The 27,578-nt window shown below is 36.6% G+C and overlaps 1 protein-coding gene across 1 annotated transcript in view; it reads left to right on the forward strand.

Annotated features, from left to right (window-relative positions):
- CERKL (ceramide kinase like) overlaps positions 1-27,578 on the forward strand; it is a 128,718-nt gene that overhangs the window by 52,684 nt on the left and 48,456 nt on the right. The gene's annotated exons all lie outside the window — the stretch shown is intronic.

Here is a 27,578-nt window from a genome sequence, read left to right on the forward strand (position 1 = left end):
AATGTGGTGTTCTACATTGACTTTTAATAGGTTGAACCATACTTGCATTCCAGTAATAAATCCCAAATAGTCATGGTATATAATTCTTTTAATATTTTACTGAATTTGGCTTGCTAGTATTTTGTTGAGGATTATAACATTACTATTCATTAGAGATATTTGTGTGTAGTTTTTGTTTATGTACTTCTAGTATCTTTTTCTGACTTCGATATCAAGGGGTAGTACTGACCTTGGAAAATGACTTAGGTAGTAAACGTTGAATGACTGCTTCCGTGAAGAAGCTTTGATAATCTGAAATAAAACAGTTCTTAAATAATATTGTTTTCTTGGGAGCTGCTTTTAAAAGGATATTTATTTTTCTATGAGTGTTTCTTTTGAGCTTATATTAGAATTTATTTTTCTTGCACCTACACATTGATAGCAAGTGAATATATATACTGGATGACTTGAGAGTAACAGTTTTTATTAATTGAAATATAATTGATTTACAATATTGTGTTCCAGGTCTACAGCAAAGTGATTTGGTTATATATATGTGTGTGTGTGTGTCTGTATATTCTTTTCCTATTGTCTTCCATTGTTGGTTATTACAAGATCCTGAATATAGTTCCCTGTGAAATATAATAATTTACTGTTTAGTTTATATATGGTAGTGTGCATCTATTAATCCCATACTCCTGATTTATCCCTCCCCCTTCCCCTTTGGTACCTATAAGATTGTTTTCTATGTCTCTGTGTTTCTATTTTTTAAATAAGTTCATTTGTCCAGTTTTTAGATTCCACATAATAAGTGATATCATATGGTATTTGTTTTTCTCTTTCTGACTTACCTCACTTAGTATGACAATCTCTAGGTTGATTCATGATGCTGCAAGTGGCATTATTTCATTCTTTTTTAATGGCTGAGTAGTATTCCATTACAAACATACATATATAAATATACACACATTTACACATATGTGTCTGTGTGTATATATATACACACACACATATATATATATATATACACCCAGGTGGCACTAGTAATAAAGAATCTGCCTGCCAATGCAGGAAACTTAAGAGACTCAGATTTGATCCCTGGGTTGGGAAGATCCCCTGGAGGAGGGCATGGCAACCCACTCCAATATTCTTGCCTGGAGAATCCCATGGACAGAGGAGCCTGGTGGGCTACAGTCCGTAGCAGCACCAAGAGTTGGACCTGACTGAAGTTCGGATGCACGTGTACACACACACACCCATACAACCCATGTCGTCTTTATTCCTTCATCTGTTGATGGACCCTGAGGCTGCTTCTGTGTCTTGGCTGTTATATATAGTGCCACCATGAGCACTGGGGTGCATGTATCTTTTTGAATTAGAGCACTTAGCTTTTCTGGATGTATGCCCAGGAGTGGGATTGCTGGATTAGACAGTAACTCTGTTTTTAGTGTTTTTAATGAGCTTCTATACTGTTCTTCATAATGGCTGCACCAATTTACATTCCCACCAACAGTGTAGGAGGGTTCTTGTTTCAACACACCTTCTCCAGCATATATTTGTAGAGTCTTTGATGATGGCCATTCTGACCTGTGTGAGGTGATACCTCATTGTAGTTTTGATTTGTATTTCTCAAACAATTAATGATATTGAGCATCTTTTTATTTGCCTGTTAGCTATTTGTATATCTTCTTTGGAGAAATGTCTGTTCAGGTCTCTTGCCTATTTTTTGAAAGTATTGTTTTTTGAAATTGAGTTGTATGGACTGTTTGTACATCTTTTTCAATTCTCTACCAGTCTGTAGTTTGTCTTTTTGTTTTGTTAATGGTTTCCTTTGGTGTGCAAAATCTCATAAGTTTGAGTAGGTCCCATTGTTTATTTTTGCTATTATTTATTTTGCCTTGAGAGACTGACTTTATGAAACATCAGTGCGATTTATGTCACAGAATGTTTTGCCTATGTGCTATTCTAGGAGTTTTGTGGTGTTGTGTCTTATATGTAAGTCTTCAAGCCATTTTAAATTAAAATTTTGTATATGGTATAAGGGAGTGTTCTAACTTCATTGATTTATGTGTGGCCATCTAATGAGAATAACAGTTTTTGGAAGATAATTTAAATTATCTATATTTCAGGGTAGCTTTTCCTAAAGGTAATATCCAGAGAAAAAAGGGAGAATGTTTTCTAGAATATTATGTCCTTATGAATTCAGTGTATCTTAAATTTTTGAATGATATTTATACTTTACATATTAAATAAAGTATACATGAATACACATATAAAGTTGGACTGTAAAGAAAGCTGAGGGCCAAATAATTGATGCTTTTGAACTGTGGTGTTGGAGAAGTCTCTTGAGAGTCCCTTGGACTGCAAAGATACCAGCCAGTCCATCCTAAAGGAAATCAGTCCTGAATATTCATTGGAAGGACTGATGCTGAAGCTGAAACTCCAATACTTTGGCCACCTGATGCAAAGAACTGACTCACTGGAAAAGACCCTGATGCTGGGAAAGATTGAAGGCAGGAGGAGAAGGGGACGACAGAGGATGAGATGGTTGGATGGCATCACTGGCTCAATGGACATGAGTTTGAGTAAACTCTGGGAGTTGGTGATGGACAGGGAGGCCTGGCATCCTGTAGTCCATGGAGTCACAAAGAGTTGGACACAACTGAGTGACTGAACTGAACTGAATGTATAAAGCTCATTAGATTTCCAAAGGTATCTAGTTAGCATATAATCAAACTGAGTTTTAGGATTTCTTTTCTCACAGACTTATAAATCTTGCTTTCTTCTTTTTTTGGCCATTTTTTCCTATTTCCCAGGTTGACGAGGGTAGAGGCAGCTGTTGTTGATGCATAGTTTGGGGTAGAGATGATTCAGGACAGATCTGGGTGCCAGACAAAGAGCAGGCACATGATGATGTTAAGTTTTCAGGCCAGAAATCATTGATTGAGAAGACTGAGGACCCAAGTTGGTCAAGGGCAGTCAGTTGATACGGTTGTATATATAGAGGATGGGTTGACGTGACCTATGAAAACTATGAGACCTGTTATTTAAATGGTCCCTTCAAGTGTAAGGAAACATGATTAAGAAAACAGGAAACTACAGAGGCCAAAGTTTGGTCCATCTCTCTAGGAACATAAAGAATGTATATATACATATCTATTTATATAGAGAGAGACTGAGGGAGGAGAGATATATATATGTGTGTGTGTGTGTGTATATATATTTATATATACATTTAAAAGCATTCCACTTTAACAGTGGGTCTTTTACAGCATTCTTATTTTAAATTCATTTGAGAAGAGATAAAAAGAAGTTAAAATGAAAATGAAAACTTAATTGAATTAAATTTCCCTTACATGGGCAGGTGTTCGTGGGACTTGCATGGTCTATAAAATAGGAATCTGAAAGAGACACGTGCACCCCAATGTTCATCGCAGCACTGTTTATAATAGCCAGGACATGGAAGCAACCTAGATGCCCATCAGCAGATGAATGGATAAGGAAGCTGTGGTACATATACACCATGGAATATTACTCAGCCATTAAAAAGAATTCATTTGAACCAGTCCTAATGAGATGGATGAAGCTGGAGCCCATTATACAGAGTGAAGTAAGCCAGAAAGATAAAGAACATTACAGCATACTAACACATATATATGGAATTTAGAAAGGTGATAACGATAACCCTATATGCAAAACAGAAAAAGAGACACAGAAATACAGAACAGACTTTTGAACTTTGTGGGAGAATGTGAGGGTGGGATATTTCAAAAGAACAGCATGTATACTATCTATGGTGAAACAGATCACCAGCCCAGGTGGGATGCATGAGACAAGTGCTCCGGCCTGGTACACTGGGAAGACCCAGAGGAATCGGGTGGAGAGGGAGGTGGGAGGGGGGATCGGGATTGGGAATACATGTAAATCCATGGCTGATTCATATCAATGTATGACAAAACCCACTGGAAAAAAAAATAATAATAATAAAAAAAATTAAAAAAAAAAAAATAGGAATGGGTCATTTGTTCAGGAGAGTCAAAGGTCTTCCTTGCGCTGAAGGTTTTGAAGAAATCTTCTCCCTTGGGGCTTCTGAAGGGCTGGCTGAGTGATGTGAGAGACAACTTCCGCAATATATCTCATCCATAAAAACCAGCAGCAAGCAAGCAGGGGGCATCCCAACCAAGCTCAATTTAGTAAAAGCAATTTTATTAAAGAAGAGGAACTTGTCCAAACACACACACCCCACAAAAATACTATCCAAATATTTGTTCAGCTTAATGAGTAATGCTTTGGTTTGATCCAGGATTAAAATCTAAGCTAATTAGAGAGATGAATAAACTACATGTTTCTTAGGCTATCATCCTTTGAAAATGTTACTTTTTGTATCATTGACTTTGATAACAGTTGGAGGTAGTGAAATACATGAAATCATATTCTTTGGCATGGTCCTGGAGGACAGAGCAATTTTGCTGATGAAAAGCAAATAGATTGACTTTTGAAATCAACCAGTGCAAACACAACAGAGTTGAAATCATCCAGTAAAAATGAAGGAACTGAATCAAGGTGGTCTGAATGAATGACTGTTAACCATTTCTGCCCCTGAGTGGTCTCAGTAGGTCCTTTAGGAGAAGCCAGCTACTGCCTCCAAGCCCCAGGAAGACAGTCCTGGGTCAGCTTTGTTATGCAACAGAGGCGCTCTTAAGGTTCCAAAGCTCTCTACCAAATGCTGCATGACACTGATACTTCCTTTTTAAGGTTGCAGTCTTAGAACATTTTTCTTGATATTTTCTTCACTTTCAGAGCCATGTAATCCAGGTGTTCATTGAAGTGCCTATTGCCTGAAAGTCAAATATTTACAATTGGATCAGGACTCTTTCTGTAAGTGGAGGTGGCCTGTGTCTTTCCTGGGTCTTTCTAGGTTCAGGGTGATTGTTTACTTCTTCCTGGTCCTCTTTGGTTCTGATTTCCCCAGAGTTGGGTTTATTTGTGAGTTATCTCTCTGTCTCACATCCATTGTCCCTATGGTCTACTACATATAATGTGTCAGGTCTGGCAGTTACTGGTTGTTGGTTTCCAAAAAAATTGAAACAAGAAAAAAAGTCACCAATCAAGGAATTTGTGTTTGAAGCAGACCTAACTTGTTTGGTGGGTGATAAAACTTTGCATCAAAAAAATATAAATGACTTACACTTGAATTTTAGATATCACTATTTTAAGTCCAAAGACTTTATTTTAAACTAGTTCTGTTCAAAACACTGGATTTTAAAAAATGCATATTTTGTTTTATTTATTTTGAATGTTGTCTTTAATCACCAAAGTGTTTTTCCTGCCAATCTTTTACTCCCCCCACCCCCCAACTTATTCTTCTATTGAGATAAACACGAAGAAGGTATTAAAACCTAAACTGGTTGACTTTTTAGTCTAATAATGTTTAGGATATTTGGATATCAAATGTTATTTTCAAGTGTGCATATTTATATTTTGAACTGGAGCAATGGATAGGATGTAATGAATTTTTGAAGAAAGAACAAATTGGCAGCACTAAAAAGAGGACAAAATGAACTCTCAATTATTTGAAGTTTTAAGATTTTGACAAAGAGTGACTAGGTTAAAAAGGATTTCTAAATACAGAAAAATGTCTTAGAACCATTTCTGTTTTTATTTGAAAGAGTTAAGACCTTTTAAATTTCAATTCTTTACACAATTGAGCACAGTATCTTTTTTTATTAATATAGAGAAGTCACCATAACTTTATTGACTAATAGCAAATATAAGTTAATTCATCCAACACATGTTTGGGATCAGGCATTGTGTTCAGTAGTGGAAATACAAAAAAGAATGAGATGTAATCCTGTATAGAACACTCTTGCCCTAGGAGACAAACAGGAAAACTTGTAATAAACATGTTAAAGACCACAATGAAGATATGAAAAAATTAAAAGGGATTGTAACCATTGATCATTGATTCAGAAGTTTAAATCTTAAAAATAATTAAGGCTGAAGTGCAGTCACAAATAAATCTAATATGTAGTCATTGTGGTGAAAGTCCTTTAACATAGTCTTTTCTGCTTTATTTATAGCTGTGATGTGAAGATAAACAGGCACATCTAGTATAGCATGTGTGTGCACTAGATACATTAATTTTTATCCAATTAGGCTGTGATCCAGTCTCTGCATATTTGAGTTTCCTAGAAATGATGAATTGCAAGCTTCTCTAAACCATGAACCAACCTTTCCTCTAGCTACTATAAACTATTCTTTAAAGTATATTCATAGGCTTTTTGACAGGTTATTATCCCATACAGGAAGACAAAACAAAGTGCCCCTCAGGTGATATTTAGGACTACTTGAAACTGAAAGTTTTTCAGCAGTTGCATTGGTTAATCTTCAATGGAGGACTTAGAATGGTGTGAAAATGAAGAAAAATGTATTTTTTTTAAGAAAAATATTTTTTAAAAAATCTAAAGCTTTATGCTCAAGTAAGTTGGAAAATGTTAATATCATAAACAGTGAAATTGGGACACTGATTGCTTTGAGGGAAGGACCTTCTGTTTGACACATTTGGCATATATGACATCTGTTGGAGATGTTCAACAGGTTGGCAGTTTGAGAGGAATGCATGAAGAGGTGAAGAAGAGCTGATGTGATGGGAATAGATGAAATATTGTAAAGAAGTAGTATATAATTTTTTTTAAAAAAGGCAGAGGGCTAAATACAGAATGTTGGGTAATACTCATATATTAAAATAAGCAGAGAAGATAAAAGCCAGAACTACAAAATAAAAGGAATGGTTAAAAAATAGTGAATAGCTCTTTTATCATAGGACTATTGAATTTTATTGTTAGATTTTGGTTGACAAAGGTAATTTTAGCCCACATTTGATTGAATTAGTTCCAGTATCATAATTTTCTATTTCATTTCTAAATGCTAATTTCATGAAGTAGGCAAATATGAATGAACCACTTTCATTAAGTATACTTTGTCCTTGTAATGTAGCTTAGCTTCTATTTCAATAGCCATCCTCAGTTTTTAGGTATGAAAAATGAAGAAAATAGCAAAATTACTTAAATATTTGACTTTTATTTCTAAGAGTAATTTTTCCCAGTTTCCCAAAGATGTCAAATCTGTTTTCCATATGATAATAATTTTGATTTTCAGAGGATTCTTTCCTTAATAGTAAAAACTGGGGCTTCTAAACAATAGTTTGTTTAATATTTATTTTGTCTTGTGCAAGAAATTAAGGGTGAAACAAATTTTGGGGTTAAAAAAAATCCAAACTATATTGTCAATTATATTATCATGAACCAGGTAGAATTTTTGTTAGCAGGAGAACAGAATGATGTAAAGTTTTACTTAGATATATTTCCAAATGATATAAGGAAAAATAAATTGAAAATCAAGAATATAACAGTTGTCTTAAACTGAGTATTTGTTATATGTCAAAAGTATGAACTTCAGACATTTCGTGGTGAACTGTTTGAGCTGACATTTGTTTCCTTAGGGACAAATTATTTTCTGCAGATTTTATGTCTGAAGTATGGGTATTTTTCTTTGAAGCAGCAAAAAAAAAAAAAAAAAAGATTTAAGACTTTGGTTTATGATCAGTTGAGTTGGATGTTAAAATTATACATGTCACTTAAAAAAGCTTTTTTTAATTTTTTTGACTTTTAAAAAAATTTTTGAAAATTTTTATTGAAATGTAGTTGATTCACAAAGTTGTGTTAGTTTCAAGTGTACAGCAGAGTGGTTTTATATATGTGTATATATTCTTTCTTTTATAGTCTCTTCCACTATATGTGATCATAAGATATTCAGTGTAGTTCCCTGTGCTAGACAGTAGGTCCTTGTTGCTTATCTATTTTTGTATATAGTAGTATGTATATTTTAATCCCCTAATCCTAATTTATCCCTATCCTCCTTTAGTAACCATAAATTTGTTCTCTATTTCTGTAAATCTATTTCTGTTTGTAAATCAGTTCAGTTCAGTCGCTGTCGTGTCCGACTCTTTGCAACCCCATGAATCACAGCACGCCAGGCCGCCCTGTTTGTAAATATGTTCATTTGTATCTTTTTTTTTTTTAGATTCCACATGTAAATGATTTATTTCTGTTTTCTGTCTGGCTTACTTCATGTATATGATAATCTCTAATCCATCCATGTTGCTGCAGATGCCATTACTTCATTCTTTCTATGTCTCTGTAATATTCCATTCTATATATACACACCACATCTTCTTTATCCATCCATTTGTTGATGTATGTTGAGGTTGCTTTCATGTCTTGGCTATTACAGATAGTTCTGCTATGAACACTAGAGTGCATATATCTTTTTGAATTATGGTTTTCTCTAGATACATGTCCAGGAGTAAAATTTCAGTATCGTATTGCCTATTTTTTAGTTTTTTTCAGGAACCCCATGCTGTTTCTCATAGTGGCTATACCAATTTACATTTCTACCAACAGTGTAGGAGGGTTCCTTTTTCTCCACACTTTGCCAGCATTTGTTATTTGTACACATTTTTATTTTGGCCATTCTGACCAGTTTGATACTTTTTCTGATACTTTATTGTAGTTTTTATTTGCATTTCTCTAATAATTAGTGATATTGAGCATATTTTCATATGCCTTTTGACCATAGATATATCTTCTTTGGAGAATTGTCTTTTTAGATGTACCCATTTTTAAAAATTTTATTTATTTTATTGAAGGATAATTGCTTTACAGAATTTTTCTGTTTTCTGTCAAACCTCAACATGAATCAGCCATATCCCCACCCTTTTGAAACTCCCTCCCATGTCCCTCCCCACCCCACCCCTCTAGGTTGATCCAGAATCCCTGTTTGAGTTTCCTGAGCCATACAGCAAATTCCCGTTGGCTATCTATTTTACATATGGTAATGTAAGTTTCCATGTTACTCTTTCCATACATTTCACCCTCTCCTCCCCTCTCCCCAAGTCCATAGGTATGTTCTCTATGTCTATTTATTTATCATTGCCCTGTAAATAAAATCTTCATTACCATTTTCTAGATTCCGAACGTATGTGTTAGAATACAGTATTTATCTTTCTCTTCCTGACTCACTTCACTCTGTATATATAATAGGTTCTAGGTTAATCCACCTCATTAGAACTGACTCCAATGAGATCCTTTTTATGGCTAAATAATATTCCATTGTGTATTTGTACCACAACTTCTTTATCCATTCATCTGTCGATGGACATCTAAGTTGCTTCCATGTTCCTGCTATTGAAAATGGTGCTGCAGTGAACAATGGGATACATGTATCTCTTTCAATTTTGGTTTCCTCAGGGTATGTGCCTAGGAGTGGGATTGCTGGGTCATATGGTGGTTTTATTCCTAGTTTTTTAAGGAATCTCCATACCGTCTTCCAGTGGTTGTATCAATTTACATTCCCACCAACAGTGCAAGAGTGTTCCCTTTTCTCTACACCCTCTCCAGCATTTATTGTTTGTAGACTTTTTGATGATGGCCATTCTGACTGGTGTGAGATGATATCTCCTTGTAGTTTTGCTTTGCATTTCTCTAATAATGAGCAATGTTGAGCATCTTTTCATGTGTTTGTCAGCCATCTGTATGTCTTCTTTGGAGAAATGTCTGTTTGGGTCTTTTTCCCACTTTTTTATTGGGCTGTTGGTTTTCCTGGTATTGAGTCGTTTGAGCTGCTTGTGTATTTTGGAAATTAATCCTTTGTCAGTTGTTTCATTTGCTACTATTTCCTCCCATTCTGAGGGTTATCTTTTCACCTTGCTTCTAGTTTCCTTTGCTGTGCAAAAACTTTTAAGTTTAATGAGGGCCCACATGTTTACTTTTGTTTTTATTTCTGTTACTCTAGGAGGTGGGTCATAGAGAATCTTGCTTTATGTCATCGAGTGTTCTGCCTATGTTTCCTCTAAGAGTTTCATAGTTTCTGGTCTTACATTTAAGGTCTTTAATCCATTTTGAGTTTATCTTTGTGTATGGTGTTAGGAAGTGTTCTAATTTCATTCTTTTACATGTAGCTTTCCAGTTTTCCCAGCACCATTTATTGAGGAGGCTGTCTTTGCCCCATTGTATGTTCTTGCCTACTTGGTCAAAAATAAGGTGCCGATAGGTGCATGGGTTTATTTCTGGGCTTTCTATTTTGTTCCATTGGTCTGTATTTCTGTTTTTGTGCTAGTACCATACTGTCTTGATGACTGTAGCTTTGTTGTGTAACCTGAAATCAGGAAGGTTGATTCCTCCAGCTCCATTCTTCTTTCTCAAGACTGCTTTGGCTATTTGGGGTCTTTTGTGTTTCCATATGAATTGTGAAATTTTTTGTTCTAGTTTGGTGAAAAATGCCATTGGTAAATTGATAGGGATTGCATTGAATCTGTAGATTGCATTTGGTAGTATAGTCATTGTCACAGTATTGATTCTTCCTACCCAGGAACATGCAATATCTCTCCATCTGTTTATGTCATCTTTGATTTCTTTCATTAGTGTCTTATAATTTTCTGTGTACAGTTCTTTTGTCCCTTAGGTAGGTTTACTCCTAGATATTTAATTCTTTCTGTTGCAAATGGTGAATGGGATTGATTCCTTAATTTCTCTTTCTGATTTTTCATCATTAGTATATAGAAATGCAAGGATTTCTGTGTATTGATTTTGTATCCTGCAACTTTGGTAAATTCACTGGTTAGCTCTAGTAATTTTCTGATACTATTTTAGGTTTTTCTATGTACAGTATCATGTCATCTGCAAACTGTGAGAGCTTTACTTCTTTTCCAATCTGGATTCCTTTTATTTCTTTTTCTTCTCTGATTGCTGCAGCTAGGACTCCAGAACTATGTTGAATAATAGTGGTGAAAGTGGACACCCTTGTCTTGTTCCTGATATTAGGGGGAATGCTCTCAGTTTTTCACCATTGAGAATAGTGTTTGCTGTAGGCTTATCATATATGCCCTTTACTATGTTGAGGTAGGTTCCTTCTATGCCCATTTTTTGAAGAGTTTTAATCATAAAACGGACTACCTCCACTGCAGAAGTTATGGCCCTATCAGATCTTTTTTTGAGCCTCTGGTAACTGGCAATCAGAAGGCCTCTTTGGCCTGTCTTTCTCCATAGCTCTGCCTCTTCAGGCACTTAGAGGGCTCCCTTGCCTGGGGTCCGTCTCTGTGATGAGGTGCATGAGACACATAGAGGGGCCTCCTGGCTGGGGTCCTACTCTGTAGATCGGCACATCAGACACTTAAAGGGGCCCCCTGGGTGGGGTCCTACTCTGTAGTTCAATGCATCAGGTGTTTGATGGGCCAGCCTCTCTATTGTTCAGGTGCCAATGCTGGCCTGTGGGGAGAGAGAGGCTATGGTGATGGCTCCACCCCCAACATGTGACTCAGCAGTATCGTCTTGCTTCCATGGCTGACTGACTTTCCTCCACAGGCATTTCCCACCACTATCTCCTCCCTCACATCCCCTCAATCTGTCTGTCCACAGTCAACAGCATCCCTGGCCCTGGGATTGCTCCACAATCCCTAAACTTCAGATCCCAGCTGCTGCCCCTTCCAGGAGACCAGCATTCCTGTCCGGGGTTGGTATGGCTGCGGCAAGGACTGTCTGATGCTCATTCCATTTAGGCTGCCACAGATCAGCTGCCACAGTTCACTCGCAGCCTTAAGTGTTTATCCTGTGACTCAGACAGTTGCCCTGCTGTGGGGGTTAGACCCCTGCTTCAGTTCCCCCACCCACTGAGGGCAGGTCCAGTCCTACTAACTCTCCTGTTTTCCCCCTAGTTCCTTCATCCTACCGAGTTTTGGGTGGTTCTGTATGTTCTTTTCCACTGGTCAGGTACTCCTGTTCACTCTCAGCTGGTGTTCTGCATGCACTTCTTTGTCTGAAGGTGTATTCTTGATGTATCCATGGAGAGAGATGTACTCCACGTCTACCTACTCCTCCACCATCTTGTTCTCTCTTAGATGTACCTATTTTTGATTGGATTAGTTCTTTCTGATACTGAGCTGATTGTAGATTTTGGAGACTAATCCCTTGTTAGTTGAATCAATTGCAAGTATTTTCTGTCATCCTGTAGGTTGTCTTTATTATTTTAATGGTGTCCTTTGCTATGCTGAAACTTCGAAGTTTAATTAGGTCCCATTTTTGTTGTTGTTGTTTTTTCATTACTCTCGGAGATAGGCTGAAAAGGATTATTATTGCTATGATTTATGTCAAAGAATGTTCTGCCTGTGTTTTCCTCTAGAAGTTTTATAGTATCCAGTCTTACATTTAGGCCTTTAATCTATTTTGAGTTTGTTCTTGTGTATGATGTTAGAGAATGTTCTAAAATCATTCATTTGCGTATAGCTGTCCAATTTTCCCAGCACTGTTTATTGAAGAGACTGTCCATTTTATGTTCTTCCCTCCTTTGTCATACATAGATTAATTGGCCATATGTGCATGGGTTTATTTCTGGGCTGTCTATTTTGTTCATTGATTTTCTGTATTTCTGTTTTTGTGCCAGTACCACACTGTTTTGATTTCTGTAGCTTTGTATTGTAATCTGAAGTCAGGAAACCTTATTCCTCTGTTTCTGTTTTTTCTGAAGATTGCTTTGGTCATTCACTGTCTTCCATGTTTCCATACAAATTTAGTTTTCTGTTCAAGTTCCGTGAATAATGCCTGTGGTAATTTGATAGAAATTGCACTAAATCTGTAGATTGCCTTGGGTCATATAGTCACTTTGACAATATTGATTCTTCCAATTTAAGAACCCAGTATATCTTTCCATTTGTTTTTGTCATCTTCCATTTCTTTCATCAGCATCTTATAGTTTTCTGATTACAAGTCTTTGCTTCCTTAGTTAGGTTTATTCCTAGGTATTTTATTCTTTTTGATGCCATGGTAAATGAAATTGTTTCCTTATTTCTCTCTCTGACCTTTTGTTAGTGATAGGAATGCAACAGATTTCTATGTATTAATTTTATATCCTCCAAGTTTACCAAATTCATTGAGTTTTATTATCTCCAGGATTTTCTGTGTATAGTAATCATGTAATCTGCAAACAATGACAGTTTTGCTGCTTCTTTTCCAATTTTATTTCCTTTCATTTCTATTTCTTTTATGGCTGCTTGTATTTGTCTTATGTATTGAGGTGCTCCTATGTTGGGTGCACATATATTACAGTTATATCTTCTGGTGTTGATTCTTTGATCATTATGTAGTGTCCTTCTTTCTCTCTTGTAACAGTCTTTATTTTAAATTTTATTTTGTCTGACATGAATATTGCTGCTCCACATTTCGACTTCTGCTTGCATGGAATACCTTTTTCCATCTCCTCACTTTCAGTCTGTATGTCTCTCTAGATCTGAAATGGGTCTCTTGTAGACAGCATGTATATGGGTCTTGTTTTTGTATCCATTCAGTGTAAGTCTTTTGGTTGGAGCATTTAATCTTTTTACGTTTAAGGTAATTAGTGATGTTTGTTCTTATTGCCATTTGTTAATTGTTTTGAGTTTGTTTTTGCATTTTTTTTCTTTCCTTGCGCTTTCATTGTCTTGTGATTTTATGACTATCTATAGTATTGTGTTCGGATTCTGTTTTCTTCATGTTTATATCTACCATAGACTTTTGGTGTGTGGTTACTCTGAGGTTTTGGTATAGAATTCTCTCTATATGGGCTTCCCTGGTGGTTCAGAGGTTAAAGCTTCTGCCTGCAATGCAGGAGACCTGGGTTCGATCCCTGAGTTGGTAATATCCCCTCGAGAAGGAAATGGCGACCTACTCCAGTATTCTTGCCTGGAGAATCCCATGGATGGAGGAGCCTGGTGGGCTACAGTCCACAGGGTCACAAAGAGTTGGACATGATTGAGCGACTTCACTTTCACTTTTCTCTCTATATATACTTAATTATTTTAAGTTGCTGATCTATTAATATCAAATGCATTTCAAATATCCTGCATTTGTACTTTCCTCTCACAGATATATTATTTAAATATCATATTTGTGTGTGAATGATTTCCTACCTTTGTATATGTTTGCCTTAACTAGTGAGTTTTCCCATTCATATTTTCTTTGTTTCTAGTTGTGGCCTTTTCTTTTCTTCCTAAAGAAATTCTTACAGCATTCGTTATAAAGCTGGTTTGGTGGTGCTGAATACTCTGAGCTTTTGCTTATCTGTAAAGGTTTTGATTTCTCCATCATATCTGAATGAAAGCCTTGCTGGGTAGAGTATTCTTGGTTGTAGGTTTTCTGCTTTCATCACTTTAAATATATCATGCCACTCTCTTCTGGCCTGCAGAATATATGCTGAAAAACCAGCTAAGAACCTTATGGGGATTCCCATAAGTGTTTGTTTTTTGTTGCTTCACTGTTGTTGCTTTTAATATTTTCTCTTTGTCTTTAATTTTTGTCTTTTTTATTAACATGTATCTTGGCATGTTTCTCCTTGGGTTTATCCTTTGTGGAATTCTGTGCTTCCTGGACTTGGGTGACTATTTCCTTTCCCATGTTAGAGACGTTTTCAGCTATTATCTCTTCAAATATTTTCTTCGGCCCTTTATCTCTCTCTTTCTGAGACCCCTATGATGCAAATGTAGCATTTGATGTTGTCCCAGAGGTCTCTTAAATTTCATTGTTTCTTTTTATTCTTTATTCTGTTCCATGTCAGCAGTTATTACCATTCTGTTTTCCAGCTCAGTCATCTGTTTTTCTGCCTCATTTATTCTGCTATTGATTCCTTCTAGTGTATTTTTCATTTCTGTTATTGTATTCTTCAACTCTCATTGGTCTTTATTTTTCTAATTCTTTGTTAAAACTTCTTGTAACTTCTCTGTGCATCCATTCTTTTCCTGAGTTCTTAAATCATATTTACAATCATTACTCTGAACTCTTTCTCAGGTAAATTGCCTGTCTCCACATCACTGGTTGTTCTGGGATTCTATCTTATTCCTTCATCTGGAACATATCCCTCTGCTGGCTCGTTTTCTAAACTCATGTCTAAACTTCTATTTGTATTTTTATGTATGTGGAAGTTTAGGTATGTTTCTAAACCTTGGAGAAGTCTGCCTCTTTAGGGGATGTTCTTTGTGTCATCAAATGGTGAGGAACCAGCTCTGGTCCCAGGGTAGGTTCTGACCTGTTTGCAGACTCAGTTCTACAGACAATGGGACTGTTATTTCTTACTTCTGGTTTCTGACCCCTGGTGGTTGAGTCTGGTCTAGAGGCTTGTGCAGAGTTTCTGTGGGAGGGGTAGGTGACTTCTCACTGGTGGATGGAGTAGGATCTGGTGGGCAGGGCCATGTCAAGGGGTATGTCTTGAGGTGACTGTGGGCTCAGGAAGTCTTTAGGCAGCCTGTCTGATGGGTGCGACTGTTCTTACCTTGTTTTCTGTTTGTTCTGAGTGGTCCCAGTACTGGAGCCTGCGGCTAATTGGGTGGGGCCAGGTCTTGGTGCTAATATCCCTAGCAACCCATCAAGCTTCACAAAAGCCCAGTAATGACTGATAGAGGCATGCCAAGGTTTTTCTTGCTTCTTAGCTCATTAGCATCAGCTCATAGCCATGACTCCTTCAGCTGAAGGCAAGCTTGAATTAGTTCTTTTAGAAACTATTGATGCTGTTTATACTTGGGATGAGTGACAAAAGGCCATCTTCCCAAGGGCTTCTCACGGCTTCTGTAACATTTATCCTAAGGGAGGGATATATTTTGCATATAATTGATAATTATGTTTAAAAACAAGTAGTTAATGTCTTAATAGAAGAAAATTATATTCCTGCTTCAGTCACTACAGATTACCTTGAGAAAAGAAATTTGGAGATATATTTATTCTCAAGTTTTTTCTAATATGTTTCTAATTCTTTTGCTATATAATAGTTCTTTTAAATATGTCCTTTGTGTTAAATTTCTTCTCTGGAAAAAAAATTACATATGTTTTATTACATTTTATCATGTGATTACATCAAAGGCTAAATAAGGTCTTCTCTAAATATATCCAGTAAAATGTTGAATTGTTTTCATGCTGTTAAATGAATTAGTTAATATTTCTCCCTTGACTGAATTATAGAGAAGTCATTATTTTAAAAAGTTAAGTCTTAATGATAATAGCTGACATTTATTAAGCATTTACTATGTGCCACTTTTGTAAGCAGTTTTTATTAATTATCTCATTAAATCCTTATAATAGCATCAAGCTATAAGTATTTTCTCATGTGAAAAGGGGAATGGGAATGCTATCATTTATTTTATAAGCTTAGTTGTGAGGTTTGAAGGGTTAAAATAGTGCATGATTTAGCAAATAGTAGAATTAAGTAAATTATTTTTATTAATGTACTCATCTTAGTTTATACATGAGAAAACTAAGGCTTAAATAGTTTAACATTTTGCTCGTTTGAAGTTACACAGCTAGTATGTGGTGGAGGAGCTGGAAACAAATTTGTATCTGCATGAATCTGGAAAATGAGTCCTTAGCTAATATGCTATTTCCTATCAGATCTATTGTATGCATACTCCACAAGTCTTAAAGTATAATATATTTATTGTACACGTTTAGACTCTTTCCTGAAAAAGGGACTTCAAACACTTGCTAGGAAGGAGCTACATTATCTTATTTGAAAATTATACCTTTCTTGACTTCTTTTCTAAATATGATGATTTGGAACTCTGGATTCTTGGAGTCTGAAGCTTACCCTTAGCATTCAGGGTGAACAGTAATATTGTACCACATTTCTGAGTCCTTAAAAAAAATTCATCCTCATAACTGTCACCATTATTAATTGAGGTCTTCTAGTGCCTTGGAATGGATTAGGAATGAAGTATGAAAAAGATAACAAACAGTTCTTTTTATTAGCCTAAAGGACTTTTAAAAACACATAGAAACACATTGGTTTGTGACTGATTTCCAGGTTTTATGTTTATCAAAATTTCCTAAGCAAATCACAAATGTTATAAGCCTATAGGAAATATTAAAAGTTGGATCAGTCCTTCAATGAGAGTATAATGAATTGTCATTTAACAACTTTTTCACTGGAAAGAAATGAAATAAAATGTAATAAAGCAGCATTCTCACAGTATGCATAACTAGGAAATACATAATATTTCATATTGTGACAAATTATTATTAAGCCCCCTGGTATTCATTAGAATAACCATTAATGGTAATAAAATTGTATGGTGTTTATGTAGATATTATATGTAACTCCAGGAATTTTATTATAATCAAATATGAATATATTTGTTGCTATTTGAGACAGGTACGTGGAGTTTGCAATGGCTACATGCTGAAGCATTGAGCATTTCAGATCAACCATTTTTTTTCTTCTTATTTATCATTATTAAAGAAAACATCTTTTTAAAAACTTTTATTCTTTGAAAATAAATTAAGTGTAATATTATGTAACCTTAGGGGAGGAGCATTTTCTGTTTGTACTAATTACACACTTTACTTTTTATGAAAAGAGAAGAGATGGGCAAAGATGAGGCTGCTTGTGTGACTTGGTTCTTGGGCTCTCTGTAGCACCTAAGCTGGGCCCGGTTCTCTCATCCCTCATTTCCTGCCCGCTTGCAAATTGACAAAGTTAGGAAGTGCTATCTGTTTGGACTGCTCCTCATGTCCTGTTTGCTCTGAGAGGTCTATTTTGTAATTCAAGGCCTGATGTTATCACCAAACTCTCTGCAAAGCTGACTGGCACAGCAAAATCAGGCTTTTAGGTTTTGTAGCAGTTCTCATGGGGCTTCCCTGCTGGCTCAGACAGTAGAAATCTGCCTGCAGTGACCTAGACTTGATCCCTGGATCAGGAAGATACCCTGGAGAAGGAATGGCTACCCATTCCAGTATTCTCTTCTGGAGAATCCCATGGACAGAGGAGCAATTCTCCTACTTCTGATAAAACACAGTCACTTACATGTTCTAAGTGCTGGCTAGTGTAGATGATACCTCATTAGACTGAGAGTTCACTTGAGCTCAGAGATTTCAAAAGCATATAGAATAGAGTTTCATGTATAGTAAGTACTCTATTGATGTTTGTTATTATTATTTTTTTTTATTTCTGATAGTACCGGATTCAGTCAATACTGGTGAACTGAACTGAATATGTAGCTTAGCTAGTATGTGTTAGGCATTGTCTCAGCAGTTTTTAACAGAAATCAACTCACTGAATTTTTATCACAACACTTCGATTGTGGTCAAGATTTTTCTTTTAATCCTCACAATTAAATATAAAGAAAAAATGTTAAAAGCAGCAAGGGAAAAGCAAAAAGCAACATACAAGGAAATCCCCATAAGGCTATCAGCTGATTTTTTGGTAGAGACTCTGCACACCAGAAGGGAGTGGCAGAATATATTTAAAGTGATGAAAAGGAAAAACCTACAACCAAGATTACTCTACCCAGCAAGAATCTCATTCAGATTCAATGGGGAAATCAAAAGCTTTACAAATGAGCCAAAGCTGAGAGAATTCAGCACCACGAAACCAGCTTTATGACAAATGCCAAGGAGCTTCTCTAGGCAAGAAACACAAGAGAAGAAAAAGAACCACAAAAGCAAACTCAAAACAAGAAAATGGTAATAGGAACATACATATTGATAATTACCTTAAATGAAGATGAATTAAATGCCCCAAGCAAAAGACACAGACTATCTGGATGGATGCAAAAGTAAGACCTGTGTATATGCTCCCTACAAGAGACCCACTTCAGAACTAGGAAAACCTGCAGTCTGGGTAGTCTGATGTAGGGCTCAAGAATTTTAGGCTGAGCTTCTGTGATATGATGTTTTTCCAGTTTGTGATTTGCCCACCTGCTATTCAGAAAACTAAGATCATGGCATCTGGTCACATCACTTCATGGAAAATAGATGGGAAAACAGTGGAAACAGGGTCAGACTTTATTTTTTTGGGCTCCAAAATCACTACAGATGGTGATTGCAGCCATGAAATTAAAAGATGCTTACTCCTTGGAAGGAAAGTTATGACCAACCTAGACAGCATATTAAAAAGCAGAGACATTACTTTGCCAACAAAGGTCCATCTAGTCAAGGCTGTGGTTTTTCCAGTGGTCATGTATGGATGTGAGAGTTGGACTGTGAAGAAAGCTGAGCGCCGAAGAATTGATGCTTTTGAACTGTGGTGTTGGAGGAGACTCTTGAGAGTCCCTTGGACTGCAAGGAGATCCAACCAGTCCATCCTAAAGGAGATCAGTCCTGGGTGTTCATTGGAAGGACTGATGCTGAAGCTGAAACTCCAATCCTTTGGCCACCTGATGTGAAGAACTGACTCGTTCGAAAAGACCCTGATGCTGGGAAAGAATCAGGATAGAGGATAAGAGGAGAAAGGGACGACAGGATGAGATGGCTGGATGGCATCACCGATTCGATGGGCATGAATTTGAGTAAACTCCAGGAGTTGGTGATGGACAGGGAGGCCTGGCGTGCTGCCTTTCATGGGGTCACAAAGAGTCAGACATGACTGAACTGAACTGAACTGACGGATGGGATTTGATTTTATCATCATTGCATCCCTCCTACCATCTTGTTGTGGCTTCTTCTTTGTCTTTGGACATAAGATATCATTTTTAGTAGGTCCCAGCCTTTTTTTATCTATAGTTTTTCAGTAGTTAGTTGTGATTTTGGAGGTTTTTGTAAGAAGAGGTGAACCCCAGTGCTTCTGTGCCTCCGTCTTGTCATAGTCCCTGTTACACCCACTCTCTTCCTGCAGTAGATGGGGGATGAGCCGAGGGAGGTGGGGTGCTGCAGGTTGGGGTGGCGCGGGGCGGGTGGGACAGTGCAGCAATTGAAGGAGCTTGGAGCTCTTTGAGGCTGGGAGTGGCAGCCCGCCTTGAGGGTGGCCGGGCACTGGGACAAGCGGATGCAGTGGGCCAAAGTAGGAAACCATGGACTCTCCAGCCCTGGGACAGCATCACTGGCAGAGGAACAGCTGAGCTGGTAGGTAGTTGTGATTGTGGTGATTTTGTAAAAAGAGGTGAACTCACTTCTACTCCACCATTTTATCTCTGGACTTTTATGTGTGTGTTTAAATTTCCTTTTTTACACAAAAAGCAACATACAGTATGAACTCTTCTGCATTTTTCTTTTTTCACTTTAACTCCATACACTAAAAACCACTCTATATCGCTTCATAGAGTATCATCATTTTTTTTAACCTGTGTAAAACTTTATTGTATGGCCTGTACTTTTGCATTTTGACTCTTTCTAATATTTGCAGTTACAAATAATGCTGAAGTAAACAATTTTGTACATACCATATCTTGAGCAGTTTTCTGGATTAAAAGATAAGTGGATATGTAGATTGGCTAGATATTGTCAAGTTCCCTTCCATAGGATTTGTTCCATTTTTCATGTTTACCAGCAATGTATAGAAGTGTCTGTTTCCACACACTCATCAACACTTTACTTACATGCTTTAGAAATTTTCCAGTGAGATAGGTGAGAAATAGTATGTCAGTATAGTTTTAATTTGTGTTTTTTAAAAAATCATGAGTAAAGTTGATCATCTTTTCATATGTCTGAGGGCCATTTTAATATCTTGTGAATTATCTTTATATCATTTGCTGATTTTTCTATAATACTTTTGGTCTTTTTTACCCTAAATTTGTTAAAGTATTTTATATAGTAGATATATTACCTTTTGCTGTGATACATGTTGCAAATATTTTTCTCCCGATATGTGATTTTTCTCTTGACTTTGTGATTTTGCCATTCAGAGTTTTTATTTTAAAATTTTTATATTGTTTAACTCGTCACTTTTTTTCCTTGTTGCATCTGGTATTTGTCTCATAGCAGAAAGCCTTTCTTTATACACAGGTTATAGATAAAATCATCTATATTTTCTCCTAGTATTTGCATGGTTTAATTTTAGATCTCTAATCAATTTGGCATTTGTTTTGTTGTGGTATACATTGGACTTTATCTTCTTTTCAAAATAGTTATTCAGTTGTCCCAGTACCATGTACTTAAAAGTCTATTTTCGTCTCAGAGTTTTGAGATATCACTTTCATCATACACTATATTCCCATATGAACTCAGGTCTTTTTCTGGGCTTTCTGTTCTATTCCATTGCTTGGTCTTTCCATTCGTACGCCAGTGGTTTATTTACAGAGGCTTTGTAGTATGTTTCAGTATTTGGTGGGACTAGTTCTTCTCTTAGATCTTTTTATTTCATTGTTTCCCACCTATTTTTGAAAGTTAATTTTTCAGATATATATTTTACTGTCAGCCTATCTAGTTCTAGGGGAAAAAATGGTGTTTTTATTGACAGTGTACTACATTTGTATATAAATTTAATTTGTGCATCTAAATTCAGTTTCAGTCAGCTTCTATAGTTTCAAAATGGTAATGCTAAAGCAGTATCATTTCGTTGAAGAGTATCCCTCAGAATTGTTAGCATTCTTAGATTGAAGTGTTTCATTTTTGGAAACACATTATTATTATCATTTATAATGTGGGGCTAATTTTATATAGGTTTCAGTTTCCTGAAACTTTTCCTAGGCCCATCTGTGCAATTTCTCATGAAATCCATTTTTAGGAAGATCCTGCTAACTAAAAGACCCCCCACCCTCCATATCTGATCACTCTCAACAACTGATCAGAGTTCTCATTCTCTACCATCCTCCTGGTGACATCTGATCACCTTGGCTTGTCGTCAGCAAAGAATCCTGTTAGGTGGCTTTAGCCATATTACGCTTTACCTCTGACATTTCCTTTTTAGTAGTTTTCTATCCACTGATCCATATCTTACTCCTTGGATATAAACTCCCAGTTTCTCTTGCTGTATAGTGAAATAAGACCAGTTCTGTACTGAGGTCTCTTTCCACCTATTTCAGTAATTCTGAATAAAATCTGTTTTTATTACTTCCACTACTGTTCAGCTCAGGTTTTTCTTTGACAACATATATTAAAGCACATAAACTTTTCCAGGAATCTTCATTTTACCAAGGTACCTATGTTCTTAGAATACATATCTTCCTGAACCAGTGATGGGGGTGTATCTCAATAAATCCATTACAAGTTGAAAATATCATTGTCAAAAATGTATTTAATGCATCTAACCTACTGAACATCATAGCTTAGCCTAGCCTACCTTAAACATGCTCAGAATAATTACATTAGCCTGAAAAGTGAAAGTCGCTCAGTTGTGTCTGACTCTTTGCGACTCCATAGACTGTAGCCTAGCAGGCTCCTCTGTTCATGGAATTCTCTAGGCCTGCGTACTGGAGTGGGTAGCTGTTACGTTCTCCAGGGAATCTTCCCAACCCAGGGATCGAACCCAGATCTCCCACATTGCAGGCAAATCCTTTACATTAGCCTAGAGCCAGGCAAAATTATCTAACAAAGGTGCTGAACGTGAAAGTGCTAGTTGCTCAGTTGTGTCTGACACTTTGCAACCCCGTGGACTATAGCTTGTCAGGCTTCTCTGTTCATGGGATTCTCCAGGCAAGAATATAGGAGAGGGTTGTCATGCCCTTCTCCAGGGGATCTTCCTGACCCAGGGATCGAACCCAGGTCCCCTGCATTGTGGACAGATTCTTTTGCCATTTGAGCTACCTGGGAAGACCAACAGAAGGTGTTAGTGTTGAGAAATTCATGTAATGCATTTAATACTGTGCAGACAGTGAAGAACAGAGTTGTGTGCTTTGATTCCCCTTGTAATCGTGTGGCTGCCTGGGAGATGCTACTGCACGGTGTCATGAGAGAGTATTTTACCACATATTGGTAGCCTGGAGAAAATAAAAATTCAAAACTCACAGTATAATTTCTACTGAATGTGTATCACTTTTGTACCATCGTAAAGACAAAAATCACAAGTTGAACCATTGTAAGTTAAGGACTGTATTAACACTGTGTGATTTTTTGTAGTCCTGAGGATAGCTGAAAACTCTCTTAAAAGTCATACCTATTTACTTATATGTGACCCAGAGATGATACTTTGAAAAAGCTTTCTAACTGATAAAATCATTGAATTAAGAAATGTTCATGAGGAGGCAGTTCAAGGTAGCAGTCTAAGAAGAGATAACTTGCCTCTTCTTCTGGACAAAAAAAGCTGTACCTGCATGTGGAATAATTTCCTCTGAGAAAGACCTGAAAGCTAGAAGAATAGCAGCTTCATAGCAGAGGGTAAAAGGGGTACATTGAGACAGAAGAGGCAGAGATAGTCTTGCCAAAATATGAACCCAGGTACAGCAACCCATATTTGGGAGGGAAATAAAAACTATGGAACTTTTTCCCATGGAGCAAGGGGTTTGTGCCCACATCAGTATCACAGAGCTGGAGAGATGGGGCACCAAAGCACATGGCCTTGGAATCCACTGGGGAGTGTGTCCAGGAGACCCATAGAACTGCAGGGAATGGAGAACCTGCTCTTAGGGCTTGCATGCAGGCTGAGACCCCAGTGCAAAAGCATCAGTTTGAAAAGTGCCTAAACCACATGTGAATATTAATCTTAAAGCATCTCCTGCAGTTGTTGAGTCCATGCAGCCCACACTGAAGATGCTCCTAGACCACCTGGCTTGGTGGCCAGGGGTGTGGGGTTGTACCTCTGGGCCCCAGGGACTATGTTGTACACAAGGTCACTCCTTCAAGTCTGGGAGGAGTAGCTGTTTTGCTTAGTTCATGGAAACAAACACAAAGAGTTAGGCAAAATGAAGAGACAGAAGAATATGTTCCAAATGAAAGAATAAGACAAAAACCTCAGAAAAAGATCTTAATGAACTGGAGATATAAGGAATCTACCTGATACAGAGTTCAGAGTAATGACTGAAAAGATACTCACTAAATTCAAGAAAAGAATAGATGAACACAGTGAGAACTTCAACAAAGAGGTAGCAAGTATAAAGTCCATAAGCACATACCAAACAGAAATGGCAGAATTGAACATAATATTTGAACTGAAAAAAAAAAAATTACACTAGAGAGATTCAACAGCAGACTGGATAAAGCAGAAGAGCAGATCAGCAAACTGAAAGACAGAGCAGTGGGACTCACCCAGAAAGAGCATATGTGTGTACACACACACACATATCTTCTGGGGCAACATCAAGTGGAATAACATTTGTATTATATGGGTCCCAGAAGGAGGAGAGAAAGAGAAGAATGGAAAACTTACTTGAAGAAATATGGCAAAACATTCCAAATATAGAGAAGAAAACAGACATCAAGGTCCAAGAAGCCCAGAGAATTCCAAATAAGATGAACTAAAGAATTCCGCAATAAGACACAATATAATTAAAATATCAAAAGTTAAAGAGTTTTAAAAGCAGCAAGAAAACAATTTTTAATATACGAGGGAAATCCCATAAGTCTATCAGCATATTTTCAACAGAAACTTTGCAGCTAGAAGGGTATATACTGCAAAGCTATGGTAATTAAAATAGTATAGTGTTGACATAAAAGCAGACACATAGATCAGTGGAATAGAATAGACAGCCTAGAAGTAAACCCACTCATAATATGGTCAATTAATTTATGACAAAGGAGGCAAGAATATGCAGTGGGGAAGGACAGTCTCTTTAATAAATGGTGTTGAGCAATCGATAGCCACACACCAAAGAATGAAACTGGGTCACTATTTATACCATATACAAATATTTACTCAAAATGGAGTAAAGATTTGAAAGGAAGGCCTGAAACTATAAGTATCCTAGAAGAAAATATATGCAGTAAGCTCCTGGACATTGGTCTTCCTGATTGTTGTTTTTTTTTTTTTTTTTTTTTTTCTTTTTTTGGATCTGACTCCAAAGGCAAGGGCAACAAAAACAAAATTAGATAGGACTACATAAAAAAAAACAAGTTTCTGTACAGTGAAGGAAACCATCAACAAATACAAATACAGCCTACTGAATGGGAGAAGATATTTGCAAATCATATATTCAATAAGGTTAATATCCAAAATATATAAGGAACTCACACTACTTTATAACAACAGAAACCACTCTGATTAACAAATGGGCAGAGTATCTGAATAGACTTTTTTTTTTAAAGAAGACATACAGAGAGCCAAAAGACATGTGAAAAGATGCTCAAGATCATTAATAATCAGGAAAATGCAAATCAAAACCACAATGAGATATCACTTCATGCCCACCAGAATGGCTGTTGTCAAACAACTCTCCTGCAACATTCCTCCATTGTTAGTGGGAATGTAAATGTTACAACCACTGTGGGCAGTAATGTGAAGGTAGCTCAAAAAGTAAGAATGCAACTGTTACATGAACTAGCAATTCTACTTTTGGATATCTAGCCAAAGAAAACAAAGACAGTAATTTGAAAAGTTATATGCTCCCTCCCCGTGTTCATTGTGGCATTATTTATAACAGTTAAGTTTGGAAACATCCTAAGTGTCCATTTATGAATGTATGGATAAAGAAGATGTGGTACATATATATGATAGAATACTACTCAGTCATAAAAACAGAATGAAATCTAGCCATCTGCAAAAACATGGATGGACCTTGAAGGTATTATGCTGTGTGATTTACTTATATGTGGAATCTGAAAAGTCAAAACCAAACCCAGACTCATAGATACAAAAAACATGTTGGTGACATTTTATTAACTCTGTTTGCTAACTATGATAACTAAACATATTGCAGTTAATATACAAACACAACATATTGCAGTATATACAAATGTTATATATGTTAATATATATATGTTAATATGTTTATACAAATAAACATTGCAGTATATACAGATGTTGCATCTCTGTGTTGTATACATGAAACTATAAAATGTCATGTTATAGTTAAATGAAAAAATTTAAGTTTATAAAATCATTCTCTAACATTTTCATATTTTCATGTCTTGTGAAGGATTAAATGTACAATAATTTCATCAAATTGGATTTTCATAGAGTTAATCATATTTCAATGCTAATTAGTTAAACTAATTCTTGGTCAATTTTTAAGCAGAACAAGGGAATAAAAAAACTTTCCTGAAGCCAGTAACATGTATTTCTTTCAGTCTGGGTTTTGTACTGGGGAAAGTGGTATAGTGACCAGAGTAAATAAAAATTTATTTTATCAGGATCATTATAAAAGTCTAGTAAAAATAAATGGATGATATATGTTGTTGAATTTTCTTGCTCCTCTTCCTGTTTCTTCTGGCTCTTTCTATATAGCCTTAACTCCTGTATTATTTAAATATGAAATGTTGAGGTGATTACTCCTGGCAGCAGGCGATTCTTTCTGCTAATTGCTGCTCAGCCCATTTAAGTTATTGGAAATAGAGATATGTCACACTGGTGGGCTGCATGTGTCTTCAGAAGTTATTGAGCTTGTTTGTTACTTTAAGTAGATTATAGTATTTAGATTGTTTTCACTGGTATGTGTAAAGATGTGCATCCATAAGCTTTGGCTGATAATAAATTGAAATTGAAGCATTTTCATATACATCACCTAATATAAAATATTATCAACTCTGAGTGCCGCTGGGAGGTTGTCAGATCTTATGTGTGAAAGGTTTTTACCATCACTGTTACACATTAACTGGGCAAAGTTTAATATTAATAGCTCCTGAGAATTGTGGCTTTATTTCCTGTGTTTGGATTTTGTTTGCAGCAATTTGGTTGCTTCTCTGTGTACAGTGGTTGAGAGTATAGGCAAGATTGTGACAAGGTTCTGGGCTCTTAACTTTGATGAACACCATGACATTGCCATCATGCTCCGCTCAAAACAGCACAGCTGTGAGTCCGGGAGTGGCATCCCCACTGCCCTCATGAGCCTTTGTTTGGAGAACACCCTGATTAACCCCCACCCTTCACGGTTCATTGACTCACTGATAGATCAAGTTTAAACTAGCACATATTAGCACATTTGCTACTAACAGAGGAACAGTTGGCCATTCTGTTTTACATTGCTGGTTCATTGAAAACTGGCATGCTAAAAAGGTCTATAGAGTATGAATTGAGAGTTTACCAAAGGATTGAGAACCAAGTCAGTTGCATATTAATTTTGAATCATATCTATATTTTAATCTTAGATTATCATTTCGAGGGATGCTTATACTGTTGTAAAATTATGAATAAATGATTTATCACTTTCAGATTCCTTTTTTTCAAGGAGTTCAGGGGATTTATGTGTCTTGATACAGCTTTCATAGTAAACAGCTTGTCATAATTGAATGAAAGAAGAGCAAGGTTGTGACTGCCTGATACTTCCCATCATCTCATTCTAAAATGTCTTCTGTAGAGTTCTTTGTAGCCAATAATTTACAGAAATTTTTGTGAACTATATTTCTGTACATAGGGCTTCCCAGATAGCTCAGTGATAAAGAAGCTGCCTGCCAGTATAGGAGATGTGAGTTTGATCCCTGGGTGGGAGCGACCCCCTGGAGAAGGAAGTGGCAACCCAGGCCAGTATTCTTGCCTGGAGAATCCCATGGACAGAGGAACCTGGCGGGTTCTTCATTGGGGGCGGGTTCATGGGGTTGCAAAGAGCTGGACACGACTGAGCGACTGAGCCCAGTAACACACACATACTGATATTTCTGTATCACGTGAAAATGTTTACTGATCTCTTGTTTGGGCAAGAGATCTAGAACGCATGTCTATTTTCTCACAAACATTTTAAAATCATCTCCTTTTAACCAATCACACTTCATAAAACAGAGAAATTCCTCTTG

Source organism: Cervus elaphus, chromosome 33 (assembly GCF_910594005.1).
Source record: "Cervus elaphus chromosome 33, mCerEla1.1, whole genome shotgun sequence".
NCBI lineage: Eukaryota > Metazoa > Chordata > Mammalia > Artiodactyla > Cervidae > Cervus > Cervus elaphus.